This window comes from Scaptodrosophila lebanonensis, unplaced genomic scaffold (genome assembly GCF_003285725.1).
Source record: "Scaptodrosophila lebanonensis strain 11010-0011.00,11010-0021.00 unplaced genomic scaffold, SlebRS2 tig00001463-arrow-arrow-pilon, whole genome shotgun sequence".
Lineage (NCBI taxonomy): Eukaryota > Metazoa > Arthropoda > Insecta > Diptera > Drosophilidae > Scaptodrosophila > Scaptodrosophila lebanonensis.
Genome location: NW_022060768.1, coordinates 20,001 through 35,000, shown reverse-complemented (window position 1 = coordinate 35,000; position 15,000 = coordinate 20,001). Strand labels below are relative to the sequence as shown.

At 40.9% G+C, this 15,000-nt stretch overlaps 1 non-coding gene across 1 annotated transcript; it reads left to right on the top strand.

The window, feature by feature from the left end:
- The first annotated feature begins 295 nt into the window (after positions 1-295).
- Positions 296-474, top strand: LOC115633575. The gene has a single exon (XR_003996361.1). It is a non-coding gene; the product is annotated as a 5.8S ribosomal RNA (ribosomal RNA).
- Positions 475-15,000: the final 14,526 nt, after the last annotated feature.

Sequence of the window (15,000 nt, the reverse complement as noted above, 5' to 3'; positions counted from 1 at the left end):
ATAATAAACACCTAAATTAAACAATGTTGTACCTATTTTTCACATACTACTTGTGTGTGAAAATGCCCAGGTTAATGTTTAATATAATCGATGAAAAATAATCAAATCTATACATATAAAATTATATATGCTACAAAAAACTGATTATATTAAACTAAGTCATTACGCAGCATTTATTTAGGTCTAAATACAATTTATTGAAGGAATTGATATATGCCAATAAAATGGTGTATTTTTAATTTCTTTCAATAAAATCATATATGACATATAAAAACAAACAAAAACATCAATATAAAACTCTAAGCGGTGGATCACTCGGCTCATGGGTCGATGAAGAACGCAGCAAACTGTGCGTCATCGTGTGAACTGCAGGACACATGAACATCGACATTTTGAACGCATATCGCAGTCCATGCTGTTATGTACTTTAATTAATTTTGAAGTGCTGCTTGGACTACATATGGTTGAGGGTTGTAAGACTATGCTAATTAAGTTGCTTAATAAATATTTTGTTTAATATACAAAATATTTAAAGCATATGGTATATTATTGGATATATATATTCATATATTCATAATATTAAGAGCATATAATACAATATATATATATGAAATGAAACACACACATCATCTCATAAATATACAAACATAATATTCCTATATAAAATTGTATATGAGAGTGATGAAAAGAAGAAAATTTATACTTTCTTTTTTTTCACACAATTCATTTAATACTGAGGAATGTCTAGCATAAAATACATTTTATCTAGAATTGCCTCTTATTAATGTTGTGCGAATATAAATATAAAAAGAATATAAAAAGTATAAAAATGATTGGGACTATGAACTTTTTCTTCTTTTAAATGAATTTTAATGGGTAGTTGTGTTCTCATTTCACATAAAATATATATATATATGTATTAAATATATTAGAAATTTTAACACATTTCTAATAAATGAAAATATATTTATATTTATACAACCTCAACTCATATGGGACTACCCCCTGAATTTAAGCATATTAATTAGGGGAGGAAAAGAAACTAACAAGGATTTTCTTAGTAGCGGCGAGCGAAAAGAAAACAGTTCAGCACTAAGTCACTTTGTCTATATGGCAAATGTGAGATGCAGTGTATGGAACATCTATATTCTAGTATGAGAAATTAACGATTTAAGTCCTTCTTAAATGAGGCCATTTACCCATAGAGGGTGCCAGGCCCGTATAACGTTAATGATTACTAGATGATGATTTCCAAAGAGTCGTGTTGCTTGATAGTGCAGCACTAAGTGGGTGGTAAACTCCATCTAAAACTAAATATAACCATGAGACCGATAGTAAACAAGTACCGTGAGGGAAAGTTGAAAAGAACTCTGAATAGAGAGTTAAATAGTACGTGAAACTGCTTAGAGGTTAAGCCCGATGAACCTGAATATCCATTATGGGAAATTCATCATTATAATTATAATATTTAATAAATATTATTAATAATAGTGTGCATTTTTCCCATATAAGGACATTGTAATCTATTAGCATATACAAAAATTTATCATAAAATATGGCTTATAGTTTATTCAAATTATTATGGCTTGCCCATTGATAACATAGAATAAATGTCATTAAATTTGATAAAGTGCTGATAGATTGATATGAAATACAGTGTGTTAATTTTTCGAAATTATATAATGATATTTATATCTATGATATTTATATTTATTATAGGCACTTGTATGATTAACAATGCGAAAGATTCAGGATACCTTCGGGACCCGTCTTGAAACACGGACCAAGGAGTCTAACATATATGCAAGTCATTGGGATTTATTTTATAAACCTAATGGCGTAATTAACTTGACTACCAATACAAATGGGATTAGTTTTTAAATTATTTTATATAGTTTATTAATTCAATCCCGGGGCGCTCTATATAGTTATGTATAATAATATTTATATTATTTATACCTCTAACTGGAACGTACCTTGAGCATATATGCTGTGACCCGAAAGATGGTGAACTATACTTGATCAGGTTGAAGTCAGGGGAAACCCTGATGGAAGACCGAAACAGTTCTGACGTGCAAATCGATTGTCAGAATTGAGTATAGGGGCGAAAGACCAATCGAACCATCTAGTAGCTGGTTCCTTCCGAAGTTTCCCTCAGGATAGCTGGTGCATTTATATATTGCATAAAATAATCTTATCTGGTAAAGCGAATGATTAGAGGCCTTAGGGTCGAAACGATCTTAACCTATTCTCAAACTTTAAATGGGTAAGAACCTTAACTTTCTTGAAATGAAGTTTAAGGTTATGATATAATGTGCCCAGTGGGCCACTTTTGGTAAGCAGAACTGGCGCTGTGGGATGAACCAAACGTAATGTTACGGTGCCCAAATTAACAACTCATGCAGATACCATGAAAGGCGTTGGTTGCTTAAAACAGCAGGACGGTGGACATGGAAGTCGTAATCCGCTAAGGAGTGTGTAACAACTCACCTGCCGAAGCAACTAGCCCTTAAAATGGATGGCGCTTAAGTTGTATACCTATACATTACCGCTAAAGTAAATGATTCATATTTATATAAAAATATAAATTTTGAAACTTTAGTGAGTAGGAAGGTACAATGGTGTGCGTAGAAGTGTTTGGCGTAAGCCTGCATGGAGCCGCCATTGGTACAGATCTTGGTGGTAGTAGCAAATAATCGAATGAGACCTTGGAGGACTGAAGTGGAGAAGGGTTTCGTGTGAACAGTGGTTGATCACGAGTTAGTCGGTCCTAAGTTCAAGGCGAAAGCCGAAAATTTTCAAGTAAAAATATATATATATATACACAACATACATATTATTATTGATACACTTGAATAATTTTGAACGAAAGGGAATACGGTTCCAATTCCGTAACCTGTTGAGTATCCGTTTGTTATTAAATATGGGCCTTGTGCTCATCCTGGCAACAGGAACGACCATAAAGAAGCCGTCGAGAGATATCGGAAGAGTTTTCTTTTCTGTTTTATAGCCGTACTACCATGGAAGTCTTTCGCAGAGAGATATGGTAGATGGGCTAGAAGAGCATGACATATACTGTTGTGTCGATATTTTCTCCTCGGACCTTGAAAATTTATGGTGGGGACACGCAAACTTCTCAACAGGCCGTACCAATATCCGCAGCTGGTCTCCAAGGTGAAGAGTCTCTAGTCGATGGAATAATGTAGGTAAGGGAAGTCGGCAAATTAGATCCGTAACTTCGGGATAAGGATTGGCTCTGAAGATTGAGATAATCGGGCTTGATTGGGAAACAATAACATGGTTTATGTTCTCGTTCTGGGTAAATAGAATTTCGATTATTTTTAATGATCGTCATTTGTTCCCCGGATTGTTAGTTACGTAGCCAATTGTGGAACTTTCTTGCTAAAATTTTTAAGAATACTAATCTGGAGGGGTTAAACCTTTCAGTTTTAGCTCTTTTAAATTATAACGATTATCAATTAACAATCAATTCAGAACTGGCACGGACTTGGGGAATCCGACTGTCTAATTAAAACAAAGCATTGTGATGGCCCTAGCGGGTGTTGACACAATGTGATTTCTGCCCAGTGCTCTGAATGTCAACGTGAAGAAATTCAAGTAAGCGCGGGTCAACGGCGGGAGTAACTATGACTCTCTTAAGGTAGCCAAATGCCTCGTCATCTAATTAGTGACGCGCATGAATGGATTAACGAGATTCCTACTGTCCCTATCTACTCAGTTTGCTTTTGACAGTCGTCGCGAGTAGACCTGCTACGAAAGTGCGCGCATCGATCGTATAGTAAGTTTTGCTCAGCAAAAACGGTAAATCGTACGGTAAATCATACGGTAAATCGTTCTGTGAAATCGTTCTGCGAAATACACACACAAACAAGTTGTTTACTACAAATTGTAGTAAACAAGTGGATTAAGCGCTGAAATTGCGGTAAATTTCAATAAGGCGCCATACATATATACATACAGTGCTCAGTGCCAAGGTCAGACTAAAAGCTTGTACACATATTTGTGCCAGTATACCAGTGTGTTAGTGCGTGTAGCTTTGTAAGCTCATCTAGCTTACAAAAGCCATCGCCAGGGGGCGCGTTAAGCCCAATAGACATTAAAAGCTGCAATAGAGAGCTTTGGAGCTTTTGAGCTTTTGAGCTTTTGAGCTTTGGGTTCGATCTTTGCGATCTTTTCGATCTTTGCGATCTTTTCGATCTTTGCGATCTTTTCGATCTTTGCGATCTTTGCGATCTTTTCGATCTTTGCGATCTTTTCGATCTTTGCGATCTTTTCGATTTTTTCGATCTTTTCGATCTTTGCGATCTTTGCGATCTTTTCGATCTTTTCGATCTTTTCGATCTTTTGTTCTGGTTAGTGCACCAGCTTTATTCTAGGTGAGTGTCTTTGCTCACTTAAGCAGTTTAAAATGGAGGAGAATGGGCCTAAGGGCCGTGCTGCTTTACAAAGCGAGGACGGCGATACCAGTGCCATGGAGTTTTCCGACGCTTCGGTAGGCAGTATCAAACGTGTCAAACGCTCCAAGGAGGGCAAAAAGAAGCGTGAAGCCGCGGGGCCGCTAAGCCCGATTGCCAATGAAGCCGCATTGGCGAAGAGGCATTGTGACAACAATAGCGCTGCCCAATCTGAAGCTGAGTTTGTGTTCAGTAAGCCCATGCCTGTCCCTGTCCAGTCCGTTATTGCCGAATCCGTCCCAGCACCCACCCCAGCTGCCACCAAAACCGCTGCCGCTCAGAATCAAGCCGAAGAATGTAAAGCGTGTGAAATAGTCGAAAAAGGGTATCCGGCGATCCTCGCGGAGATATCCAAAGTTCAACTAAGCGTCAACGAAGCGATTGCCAAGGCCGGAATTGGTCACGAGCCCACCATGGCCATTTACAGGGCCATTAAAAAGTACGACGAACTCATCTTATCTCTTTCCGTGAGAAACGCAGTTTTGGAAAGCAGATGCCAGGTAATGCCCCAAATGAAGCCCTCTGCTGTCCCACCCGTTAGCCCTCCATATACTGTTGCGACAATGACTGCTCCCACCCCTACTGCCCCTGGTGTACGTATGGCACACGTTAAACCAGTGCCCCAATCCTACGCAGCAGTTGTCTCTTGCGATGATCCCAATGTACCAATTGCGGAGAAGATTAAAACGGAGATTTTACAAACAGCGGGAGTACGAGTGCAAGGAATAAAAGAGCTGAAGAACGGTAAAGTTCTCTTGAGTATGCCGACTCCCGGAGAATGTAACAAAATTGTTAATAACAAGAAGTTCAAGGAGATCGGACTGGAAGTGGAGAAAAACAAAGGGATCAGACCCAAGATAACTGTATTTAGTGTGGACACAACACTGACGCCTGAGGTATTCATGGAGGAGCTCTATGACAAAAACTTTAAAGATGACTTCACTCGGGGTGCCTTCCAAAAGGCCGTACACCTGGAGACGAAGCCATGGACGAATGAAAACGGCAACAACATCAACCTGACGCTTGAAATGGACGAGAAATCGCTGGCTATAGTGGAAAAATGGGGTCATATCTACATCAAGTGGATGTCATACCGTTTCCGGCCCATCGTGCGCACCTATGCTTGCCATAGGTGTGTCAGCTTTGACCATAAGGTGGCCCAGTGTCGCTTCAAGACCGATGTGTGCCGCCAGTGCGGCCAAGAGGGACACACTGCAGCCAAGTGCAACACTGCGGCGGACTGCCGTAATTGTAGATTCAAGGGGCTACCCTCGGGGCATCTAATGCTGTCCGAAACCTGCCCGATATACGCAACGGTGCTAGCAAGGGTGCAAGCTAGACATTAATCATGTTTAGTGTCCTTCAGGCAAATTGTGGGAGATGCAGCGACGCAACAATAGAGTGTGGGGTTAGGATAAGGAATTCTGGATACACCTTCGCTCTGATCCAGGAACCTTATGTTAGCCCCCACTTGGATCGCGTTACTGGACTGCCATCCAGTATGCGAGTCTACACAGACAGGAGGAAGAAGGCGGCCATCGTTGTGGATGACCCTGATGTCGTGTGCGTCCAAATGGAGGACCTTACAACGGACCTTGGGGTATGCGTGAGAGTGACGGGTGGCTTTGGCACAGCCTACCTGTCCTCCGTATACTGCCAATTTGGAGCGGATATTGAGCCGTATCTAGGCTACTTGGATGCAGTGTTGTTGCGCGCTAGCAACACGCCTGCCATCCTCGGACTTGACGCGAACGCAGTATCCCCCCTGTGGTTTAGCAAAGTCTCTGATGCGAATCAGGGACATTTAAACCAACAGCGGGGTGAGCTGCTGGCTGAGTGGATCACGGGGAGTAGTGCTGGAGCGCTTAATGAATACAGCGAGGTATTCACCTTCGATGGACCGAACGGGAGGAGCGACATTGACGTCACAATTGCCAACGACGCAGCATTGGTATGGGCTGCATACCAATGGAGAGTGGACGAGTGGGTCCTGAGTGACCACAACAGAATCTCTGTTGTGGTGACACCTGGACCCCAGAACGCAGTTGAGAGTACCAATACTCCTGTGCCGTCCTGGAATCTCGCGAGAGCGCGTTGGCGATTGTTCGATGAGGAGGTCATCGGAGGAGCGGAGGCGATTTCGGCGGATGCACCGATGGACGAGCAGGTAGCGGCCCTACGGTCTGTCGTACACCATGCGTGCGACAGGGCGATAGGACGCCGTGAGACGAGTACAGTTCGGAGAGTGAACTGGTGGACGGCTGAGTTGGACGACATGCGCCGACGGGTGAGGAGAGTGCGACGCCGAAGGCAGTATGCGCGTCGTCATCACACCGATGACGAGCGGCTTCTTGCTACTGAGCTGAGGATTGCCTTGGCTCAGTACAAGAAGCAAATACTGAAGGCGAAGGAGGACGACTGGCGGCGTTTTGTGCAGGAGCACAGAGACGACCCGTGGGGCCATGTATACCGGATCTGCAATAACAGACGCAGAGGAAACGCCGAGATAGGGTCGCTTCGGGCCAATGGCGAGACAGTCGTTTCGTGGAACGACTGTGCGCGAGTGCTCCTCCGCAACTTTTTCCCAGTTGCGGAGTCCAGAGCTCCCATAGCCATTGCCGAAGTTGCCCCTCCAGCTCTCGAGGTTTCGGAGGTGTCTGCATGTATTGCACGGTTGAGGAGCAGGCGATCGCCAGGATTGGATGGGATCACTGGAGCGGTTGCAAAGGCGGTCTGGAGAGCTATCCCCCAGCACTTGGCAGCGTTGTATTCCCGCTGTTTAGCAAGTGGATACTTCCCGGAAGAGTGGAAGCGGCCACGTGTGGTCGCTTTGCTCAAAGGGCCTGATGGGAACAGGAACGATCCTGCTTCCTATCGAGGTATCTGCTTGCTGCCGGTGTTCGGTAAAGTGCTGGAGGCGATCATGGTGGACCGTCTCAAGGAGGCAGTGCCGGAAGGCTGCAGATGGCAATTCGGCTTCAAACCTGGACGCTGCGTGGAGGACGCGTGGAGGCACGTGACAAGCACGGTCGCGGCCAGCCCGGCCCGATACGTGCTTGGATTATTCGTGGACTTCAAAGGAGCCTTCGACCACTTGGAGTGGAGTTACGTAATGCGCCGATTGGACGACGCGGGATGCCGAGAAATTAGCTTGTGGCAGAGCTATTTTTCTGGCAGGAGCGCGTCCATGCTGAGCAATTGCGGAGAGGAGACTGTGTCGGTAACTCGAGGTTGCCCACAGGGGTCCATTAGCGGTCCATATATTTGGAATTTGGCTATTGACGTGTTGCTGAGGAGGCTGGAGCAGGAGTGCACCTTCAGCGCTTATGCTGATGACCTGCTCATCCTCGTGGAGGCGAACGCGAGACGTGCGTTGGAAGAGGAGAGCGAGCGGCTGATGAGCATCGTCGGAGAGTGGGGTGCCGAAGCAGGCGTTTCGGTATCCACCACTAAGACACACATCATGCTGCTGAAGGTACTTTGGCACACAGCAGACCTCCCTGGGTACGTTACCGGGGGATGGCTCTGCCGTACGTGCCCTGCACAAAGTACCTGGGCATTATGGTCGGCGAGCGGATGAGCTTTATGCCGCACATAGTGTCCCTACGCGGGAAGATGCTGGGCGTCGCGGGAAGACTGGCGCGAGTGCTGCGCGTGGACTGGGGACTCAGTCCGGAGGCCAAGAGGACCATATATGCGGGCCTGATGATACCGTGCGCACTGTTTGGTGCGTCGGTATGGTACCGACAGGCAGGGCAGGTTGCGCCCAAGAGGCGCCTCATGTCCTGCCAGAGAGTGACACTACTGGCAACACTGCCAGTGTGTCGCACAGTCTCGACGGTCGCGCTACAGGTGCTGGCAGGAGCCGCACCGTTTGACTTGGTTGCCAAGCAATTGGCAATCATGTTCAAACTGCGCAAGGGCTACCCGCTGGAGGAGGGAGAGTGGCTGCACGGCCAGGACTTGGCGGAAGTGGATAAGAGGCAGAGGAAGGCGCTGCTAGACGAATGCCTGCTACGTGAGTGGCAGCTCCGATGGGATGACGACGGTGAGTGCGGGCGCACGACCCATCGTTTTTTCCCAGACGCAGGCTTCGTCTACAGTCGCAGGAGCTTCAGGTTCAGCCTGCGTGCTGGATTCCTGATGACGGGACATGGCTCGATGAACGAGTTTCTGCACAGGAGAGGCATCGCCGACGCGCCTGCATGCTCATGCGGCGCTGAGGAGGAGGATTGGCTGCACATCTTGTGTGTATGCCCGCTGTACGCGGATCTTCGTGACCTCGCAGGACTTGGGATCGAGTTGAGGAGCGGCATCTGGAGGGTGTCTGGTGTGACGGAGACGCCAGAGAGGATGCAGAGGTTGGAGGCGTTCGCTGACGCTGTGTTCGCACGGCGTCGGCAACGTGATGAACAGCCGGTGAACATTGGGCTGCCAGTCCCGGGCTAAAATCAGCCAAAACTGGCACCTCCCCCGTGTGATGGCGGGGCTTAGAATACCATCTCAGCGGTCACGGCTTGTCGTATGAGGCGACTGATGTGGCAAAAAGCTGGTTAACCCATCCGTGCTGTCGGGCAAAAGGGCCAGGGCTCACCGAGTCCTACTCATGCCGCTGTTCAGGGCGGTATGAGTTGAAGTTTCGGTACTACGGGTTGGGGAGTTCTCCAAGGGCTCCCCATTGAGGTAGGCCCCCTTGTGGGAGTATCGTAGTGGCTGTGGTTGTCACCTACATCGCGGGTAGAGTATTGGCTTCGGCCTTTATTCGGCGTGGAGTTGCGTTTTCCAACCGGGCGCTGCGACCCTGAGAGCAGCAGAGGTGTTTAGATGCACTTCGCCTCCCATCCAAGAGGGGGATATATGCCCGACAAGCATATATCCCGAATTGGTACTGGCGAAGCTCCCACTGTATTTGCTGGTGGTTGTTAGCTGGGGCGACTGGTTTGGCGCATCGTACCAAAACCCGTGCACTGTAGTCGGTCTTGTGTACATACACACTGTGAATGCAGTGTGTATGCACACTTGTCTGACTTGAGTGTTGTGGTAGTAAACCCTTTGTAGTGGTACACGCCACATAAAACAAATCCCGGAGAGATCCGTGACGAATGTCCCTATCTACTATCTAGCGAAACCACAGCCAAGGGAACGGGCTTGGAATAATTAGCGGGGAAAGAAGACCCTTTTGAGCTTGACTCTAATCTGGCAGTGTAAGGAGACATAAGAGGTGTAGAATAAGTGGGAGATATTAGATTTCGGTTTAGTATCGCCAATGAAATACCACTACTCTTATTGTTTCCTTACTTACTTGATTAAATGGAACGTGTATCATTTCCTAGCCATTATACGGATATATTTTTATATATCTTATGGTATTGGGTTTTGATGCAAGCTTCTTGATCAAAGTATCATGAGTTTGTTATATAATTGCAAACAAATTCTAATAATGAGAGGATGCGCATTTATGTGTATTTTCAATTTATGAATTTGGTATAACTCCAATTACTCCGGTATGATCCAATTCAAGGACATTGCCAGGTAGGGAGTTTGACTGGGGCGGTACATCTCTCAAATAATAACGGAGGTGTCCCAAGGCCAGCTCAGTGCGGACAGAAACCACACATAGAGCAAAAGGGCAAAAGCTGACTTGATCTCGGTGTCCAGTACACACAGGGACAGCAAAAGCTCGGCCTATCGATCCTTTTGGTTTAAAGAGTTTTTAACAAGAGGTGTCAGAAAAGTTACCATAGGGATAACTGGCTTGTGGCGGCCAAGCGTTCATAGCGACGTCGCTTTTTGATCCTTCGATGTCGGCTCTTCCTATCATTGTGAAGCAAAATTCACCAAGCGTTGGATTGTTCACCCATGCAAGGGAACGTGAGCTGGGTTTAGACCGTCGTGAGACAGGTTAGTTTTACCCTACTAATGACAAAAACGTTGTTGCGACAGCATTCCTGCGTAGTACGAGAGGAACCGCAGGTACGGACCTATGGCACAATACTTGTTCGAGCGAACAGTGGTATGACGCTACGTCCGTTGGATTATGCCTGAACGCCTCTAAGGTCGTATCCGTGCTGGACTGCAATGATAAAAATGGGGCAATTTGCATTGTATGGCTTCTAAATCATTAAAAGTTTATATGCATTTATAAACGACAATGAATATGTGATGCCAATGTTATGAGTAACATAGTTAACTTTGGAGGATCTTCGATCACCTGGTGCCAATGCTAGTTACTTATTAAAACATTATTTAATACAATGACAAAGCCTAGAATCAATTGTAAACGACTTTTGTAACGGGCAAGGTGTTGTAAGTGGTTGAGCAGCTGCCATACTGCGATCCACTGAAGCTTATCCTTTGCTTGATGATTCGACGATATATATAATATGTTTATATATAAAAATATACGACTTCGCAATGGTTTTGTACATTGTGCATGTAGTATATATAATAATATATAATATATATATATAGAGTCAATCGAGAATCATCAATAATGGTAGCCGGTGTTTCACTCACTGTTGGTGGTGGTGTGTGTATTCATTAAGGCCTGCCATTATTATTAATTATTATTATTTTTTTTTTATATATATTTAACCTATATATATTATAACCACCCACCTATATACTACAAAATAATATACATAATGGTGTCCCTATGTATAAAATTAATATATACTTGTCTCTTTGAGCATGCGAAAATCTTAAGTATATAATAACTCTATGTATATCACTTTGGAATGTGTACATAGAGTATCAGAAATGTTATAAACAAGAACGCGCATGCCAATTACTATATTCTAGTATAGTATTGGCTCGTGTAAATATATAATATATACAAGTCAATATATACTTGCCCCTTGGAGCATATGCGAAAAGTCTTAAGTATATATGTATCACTATGAAATGTGTACATAAGTATATCAGAAATGTTACAAACAAGCACACCCGCACGCCAATTTTACTATATTATAGTATTGGCATGTGTAAATATATACTTGCCCTTGACTTGAGCTTATGCGAAAAGTCTTAAGTATATAATAACTCTATGTATCACTATGGAATGTGTACATAGTATATCAGAAATGTTACAAACAAGCACACCCGCACGCCAATTTTACTATATTATAGTATTGGCATGCATAAATATATACTTGCCCTTGACTTGAGCATATGCGAAAAGTCTTAAATATATAATAACTCTATGTATCACTATGGAATGTGTACATAGTATATCAGAAATGTTACAAACAAGCACACCCGCACGCCAATTTTACTATATTATAGTATTGGCATGTGTAAATATATACTTGCCCTTGACTTGAGCTTATGCGAAAAGTCTTAAATATATAATAACTCTATGTATCACTATGGAATGTGTACATAGTATATCAGAAATGTTACAAACAAGCACACCCGCACGCCAATTTTACTATATTATAGTATTGGCATGCATAAATATATACTTGCCCTTGACTTGAGCATATGCGAAAAGTCTTAAGTATATAATAACGCTATGTATCACTTTGGAATGTGTGTACATAGAGTATCAGAAATGTTATAAACAAGAACCCGCATGCCAATTACTATATTCTATAGTATTGGCGTGTAAATATATATAAATGTACATACAAAGTATGCATTTATTAAGGAATACAAATGTTTCTTACTAAAGTCTGGTGGAATTTAAAGTAAGCCCATATATACAAATGGTGTCCCAAGGTATTATAATAAATATAGTGTGTTTATTCATAATAAACACACTATAAGTGTATTTATGTTTGGTTTGGAGGTGCATAAATACATATAATATATATGGGTTTTACTAAAGTCTGGTGGAATTTAAAGTAAGCCCATATATACAAATGGTGTCCCAAGGTATTATAATAAATATAGTGTGTTTATTCATTATAAACACACTATATATGAAGTAACCCATGTGTTAAAATAAATATTGTGTGTTTATTAATAATAAACACACTATATATGAAGTAACCCATGCATTAAAATACAGTGTGTTTATTCCAAATAAACACACTATAAACGTATTTAACCTATAGAGGTAAATGTCATTTTAGTCATATATTTTATATAAAATGCTACCGCATAAAGAAATAGTGGCACAAAACACCTATAGAGTCAGTGGTGTTCTCGCACCATGAAGAAAAATTTTCCTTCATAATATATACAAGTGTTTGTTCAAGCAACAGACACCATGTATATATAGGTGTTTTGTGCCACTACTTCTTTATGCTGTAGCATTTTATATGAAATGTATTACTAAAATAACATGCATTTGTATAGTTAAAATAAATATAGTGTGTTTATTCAAAATAAACACACTACATATGAAGTAGCTCATGCATTAAAATAAATATAGTGTGTTTATTCATAATAAACACACTATATATGAAATAACCTATGCATTAAAATATAGTGTGTTTATTCATTATAAACACACTATATATGAAGTAACCCATGTGTTAAAATAAATATAGTGTGTTTATTCCAAATAAACACACTATAAATGTATTTATGTTTGGTTTGGAGGTGCATAAATACATGTTGAATTTAGTGGTACATTTTGAAAAAATGCTACCGCAGATAGAAGTAGTGGCACAAAACATACTTGTGGAGTGTGCTTCTGCACGAAGAAGTAAAATTACTTTTTCATATAAATTAATGTAGTGGCGGCATTAATAGTGCAGATGCATTTAGTATAGAATATATATGGGTTTTACTATAGTCTGGTTGAATTTAAAGTAAGCCCATATATAAAAATGGTGTCCCAAGGTATTAAAATAAATATAGTGTGTTTATTCATAATAAACACACTATAAATGTATTTATGTTTGGAGGTGCATAAAATACATATAATATATATGGGTTTTACTAAAGTCTGGTGGAATTTAAAGTAAGCCCATATATACAAATGGTGTCCCAAGGTATTAAAATAAATATAGTGTGTTTATTCGTAATAAACACACTATAAATGTATTTATGTTTGGTTATGGAGGTGCATAAATACATGTTGAATTTAGTGGTACATTTTGAAAAAATGCTACCGCAGATAGAAGTAGTGGCACAAAACATACTTGTGGAGTGTGCTTCTGCACGAAGAAGTAAAATTACTTTTTCATATAAATTAATGTAGTGGCGGCATTAATAGTGCAGATGCATTTAGTATAGAATATATATGGGTTTTACTATAGTCTGGTTGAATTTAAAGTAAGCCCATATATAAAAATGGTGTCCCAAGGTATTAAAATAAATATAGTGTGTTTATTCATAATAAACACACTATAAATGTATTTATGTTTGGAGGTGCATAAAATACATATAATATATATGGGTTTTACTAAAGTCTGGTGGAATTTAAAGTAAGCCCATATATACAAATGGTGTCCCAAGGTATTAAAATAAATATAGTGTGTTTATTCGTAATAAACACACTATAAATGTATTTATGTTTGGTTATGGAGGTGCATAAATACATGTTGAATTTAGTGGTACATTTTGAAAAAATGCTACTGCAGATAGAAGTAGTGGCACAAAACATACTTGTGGAGTGTGCTTCTGCACGAAGAAGTAAAATTACTTTTTCATATAAATTAATGTAGTGGCGGCATTAATAGTGCAGATGCATTTAGTATAGAATATATATGGGTTTTACTATAGTCTGGTTGAATTTAAAGTAAGCCCATATATAAAAATGGTGTCCCAAGGTATTAAAATAAATATAGTGTGTTTATTCATAATAAACACACTATAAATGTATTTATGTTTGGAGGTGCATAAAATACATATAATATATATGGGTTTTACTAAAGTCTGGTGGAATTTAAAGTAAGCCCATATATACAAATGGTGTCCCAAGGTATTAAAATAAATATAGTGTGTTTATTCGTAATAAACACACTATAAATGTATTTATGTTTGGTTATGGAGGTGCATAAATACATGTTGAATTTAGTGGTACATTTTGAAAAAATGCTACTGCAGATAGAAGTAGTGGCACAAAACTACTTCATGGAGTTAGCATCAGCACGAAGTAAAATTACTTCATATAATATTTAATGAACTGGGGCATCATTAAAATAATAGTGCTTATAGAGATGCGGTTGACGAATTATAATATGGCAGCAACATATAAATAAATAGACACATCAGTATAATAATATATAGTGGAGAAGCTTGATTCTATTATAGTAAATATTTTTTTATTATAATAGAAGGCTTGATAATTTAGTGGTATATTTTGAAAAAAAGGTGTCACATAAAGAAGTAGTGGCACAAAACTACTTCATGGAGTTAGCATCAGCACGAAGTAAAATTACTTCATATAATATTTAATGAACTGGGGCATCATTAAAATAATAGTGCTTATAGAGATGCGGTTGACGAATTATAATATGGCAGCAACACATAAATAAATAGACACATCAGTATAATAATATATAGTGGAGAAGCTTGATTCTATTATAGTAAATATTTTTTTTTATTATAATAGAAGGCTTGATAATTTAGT